Raw genomic sequence first — 3699 nt, 5'->3', positions numbered from 1 at the left:
TTTTTCTCTGGAGCCTTACCACATCTAAAAGAGGAGTTTGGGTGTCAAGGGGCAAGTCCAGGCCCACTTCCCTATTCCTGGGATCCTCACCTTCCAGCAGGCAAGAATCCAGGGCCTTCAAATCATGTGGGTCCAGCCAAGGCTTCTCATGGCAGCGCTGCCGACCCCCTAAGGACTCCATGCTCTAATTTACTCTCCTACTTGTCTCCCCATCAAAACCTGTTCCCAGGAGTGCATGCATTTAATCAGACCGCTCTCCCACATACCCTCCGGCCAACCGCAGTGCCTCAGACCATAGTTCCCGCCCATCACTTTAGCCTCCTGGGAAGCATCTGCTTGTGTTCACGAGAGATTTGTATTTCAGTGGCTCTGAAACTTCATCAGACACAACCATCAACTGGAGCAGTTGTTCAAGTATAGAGTCTGGGTGGGTTCAGAAATCTATAGTAATAATGAGCTCTTGGCAACCGTGAGGGTGGTGAGCCTTGAACTCTAAGGCACATACCCTAACTGGGTTGATTTCAGGCAGGGCTAGAAGATAACCTGGGACTCGAGCAGGAGAGCAAGACACGGGAGGAGCCTAATAGTCCTTCATCCCTTCAACACAGGGCAGTGCGAGTGGGGAGGAACAGAGAAAGCCGCAAAGGACTCTCAGCTCCTCCAACACTTCCTCGTGCATCCGTGGATCCGCTGTGCGCCTCCTCACCCTGGCTCCACCCTTACACCCATCCTCCAAAGTCCTTCATTCCTGGAGAAGCAGGGAACCTGCCCCATCTGGGACGACAGAATCCTTCCCGGGGTATCCATATTGTTTGTGTGTTGCCTCTGATTCTGCTTCCTTTCCTCAGAGCTGACTTAAACAATTCTTTGTTTAACCTTGCCTTACTGGTTCTCAAGGTCAGCGGACATCACTCATCACACTGGGGTGCGGGAGGGGGCAGGGCATGGATTTTGTAAAACTGCCTCTTAAGCTTCCTGGCTAGAGACTTGGGTTCAACAGTCCACAATACGACCCAGAAATCTGCTTTTTAAACAAACAACCGATTCTGAAACTGTGCACTTAAGTTTGAGAGGGCCTAAGGCCCAGCTTCCTGACCCTTTTTACAAGCTGCCTTCTCCCTACACAGATCCGGCAGCGGAGGGAGATGAGGCTAGAGCCAGAAGGTTTCGAATCACTAGGCACGAGGACCAGGGGCTCTCAGATCTGCAAGTAGCGTTTCACGTAGTCTCTACAGCAATCGCGTGGCACCCAATTATTACCCCATTTTACAGATAAGAAAGTGCTGTGCTCTTTGGACCACTCTGCCACTTCTTCCAGCTCTAAAACTATAAAAAGTCCGAGCACCAGGCTCAAGCTTCATATCCATCGCTGTGTGACCTTGGGTATGCTCTTCCCTCCCTGGCCTCCCTCCAGTTCCCACAGGAGAATAATAATGGCCGCCCGTCATCTCGGGACCTTCTCTGAGGGAGCTCCAAAAACAGGCTAACCACGGGGCTTCACTTTGTTGTAAGGTGGGTTTGATTAGGAATGGAATCTTTTGTCACCTAAACTCAGTCTTGACGCTTTATTGCTTACACTGCAGAATCAAATCATGCAGTTTCCATTTAAAAAGAAAGAAAAGAAGGCCCTCGGAGGAAACCCGGCACTGGATTTTACTGGAAGGACTGTGCCAATTGGCTGCGAATGGGTTAATGTAACAGGGTGGGTATGAGGACAAATTGTAAGACGAAAGGAAAATGACTATGGGCCACTTGAGTGACAGCAAGAACGAAGGCTGTTGCATCAGAGGGCTGAAGTATAGACAGCTTAGGCCAGGTCCCACTTTAGCATAACCACAGCTGCTATTAAGACCCTCAAATATGCCATCAGTGGTTCTGAACTTTGCGTAATGACTGAACTCTGCCTTTTCATCAGAGGGGAGAAGATCCGCGTGGAAACCAAAGGGGCTGAAATTTCAGCTGCTGCCAGGCGACCCGGAGCTCCAGCTCACTCCCAGAATAGCACAGCTAGGTTCCCGGCAGCCTCGGGCTACTCCACAGCTGGGCTTCCGGTGCGGGAGCCGAGTCAAGCCCCAAGCAGCGCAGGGAACAGCTGGGACGGGACACAACCCAGAAGCCAGCTGGCTGGCTGGCCCTGCCCTGCTGGAGGCGTCATCCCTGGTGAGTGCGGGCATGTCTGGCTCTCCCGTGGCACCCTGGCTCTTGCCGTATCACCTCGGTGTCCAGGCCGAGTTCAAGAGTCAGGGGCACCCTGAAATCCCAGGGGAGGGGGGAGGTCTTCTGAATGCTGTTGTGTGAACTGTGTTGGTGTCTGGCAAGGCCGGTGAAGGACTGAGTGGCCCTGAAGGCCGGGCAGGCTATCGTGTGTGCAGAGAAGACGTGCCCAGAGGGACTGGTGGCCACCAGGAGATCCGGGCTGGAGAAGGAAGAAGGGACAGAAAGGGAGACAGAAAGCTCTGCTACAGGCCGGGCAACTGCCCAGCACAGTGCTGTCTTGAGGCTGGCTTTTGAAAGTGAAGGGCTTGCTGGGAGAAGGCAGGGCAGCTGAGAAGGGAGGTTGCCCACTTGATACCAGGTCCGCTCTGTCGCCAGCATCCTCTTGTGCTGGCCTGTGCCAATCCTCCATCTATCCATCTATTTACTCCTTCGTAGATATTTACTGAGGCCCCACTGTGGGCAAGGCACCCAGGGAACACAAAGATGAATCAGGCACACATTTTTCCCTCAAAGAGCTTACACTTATGGCTGGGGACATAAGACATGTACCTGGACAAACATAAGGCAGAAAATGAAGAGCTCTCCANCACCTAATCCATTCCAACTCCTGACCCATTGAAACTGTGTGTCATAATAAATGTTTATTGCTTTGTGCTACTAAATTTCAAGGTAATTTGTTACACAGCACTAGACAGCAAATACATTCTTTCCTATCTCAACAGAAGCAGCATGCATAGTAGTTAGGAGGACAAGTTTTGGGGTCCACTAACCGTAACTTACTAGCTATTGACCTTGAAAAAGTTACTTTAGCCTCTCTGAGTTTGCTCTTTTATAAGCTCCTAGAATAATTGTATCTACCGTATAGGCTATTGGGAGGAGCAAAGGAATTCATACATAATATGTAACAGTCCCTGGCATCTAGTAAACATTAGTCATTGTTATATGGGTGGGAAAACAGCTCCAGAGAGGTGGAGACGTCTCCATGGCTACACAGCCAGTTACTCAGCCGTCGGGCTGAGTGATGAACCCAGGTTTCCTACCACCCTGCACAGCCTCCTGGTTTCGCTGAATGACTTCACTTCTATCAGAGGTGATGCACTGTTAATAGCTGGCTGTGCACACTGCCCTGGGGGTAGGGAGACAGCCAGTCAGGCCAGACTGTGACCCCGGCCCTGGAAGGAGAACCCCTCAGGCCCTGCAGGAGAGGTGTTAGACAGGCATGAAGGGCAGGCGGCAGCAGGCCGGGTACCCCCTGACGGGGCTTTTCTGGATCACATTTCATTGCCAGAGCAGGTCCAAGGACGCAATGAGCCATTTCCAGCCCTGGTTAGGAAATGGCTGGGAGAACAGGACAACTGTTTTGAAATATAATACAGTATTAGAGGGCAAGGGTTGTTGGGAGTATATCTCTACTGAATGGGTTGCTTTTGTTTAAGGAAATCAAGATGACCTTGAACACGCAGAGGCCCAAGAGTCAAGGGC

At 51.4% G+C, this 3699-nt stretch overlaps 1 protein-coding gene across 2 annotated transcripts in view; it reads left to right on the top strand.

Moving 5' to 3' along the window:
* The first annotated feature begins 1966 nt into the window (after positions 1-1966).
* Positions 1967-3699, top strand: part of GPRC5C (G protein-coupled receptor class C group 5 member C) — a 29879-nt gene continuing 28146 nt past the window's right edge. Inside the window, exon 1 of one of the 2 annotated variants that reach the window (XM_019650960.1) lies at positions 1967-2160. The gene's annotated coding sequence lies outside the window, so the exon portion shown is untranslated. The remainder of the gene's footprint in view (positions 2161-3699) is intronic. The other variant, XM_019650959.1, reaches the window with a different exon arrangement.

The sequence above is a fragment of the Hipposideros armiger genome, unplaced genomic scaffold, assembly GCF_001890085.2.
Source record: "Hipposideros armiger isolate ML-2016 unplaced genomic scaffold, ASM189008v1 scaffold_150, whole genome shotgun sequence".
Lineage (NCBI taxonomy): Eukaryota > Metazoa > Chordata > Mammalia > Chiroptera > Hipposideridae > Hipposideros > Hipposideros armiger.
The sequence above is the reverse complement of the archived record's forward strand: the minus strand, read 5'-3'. Positions and strand labels throughout refer to the sequence as shown.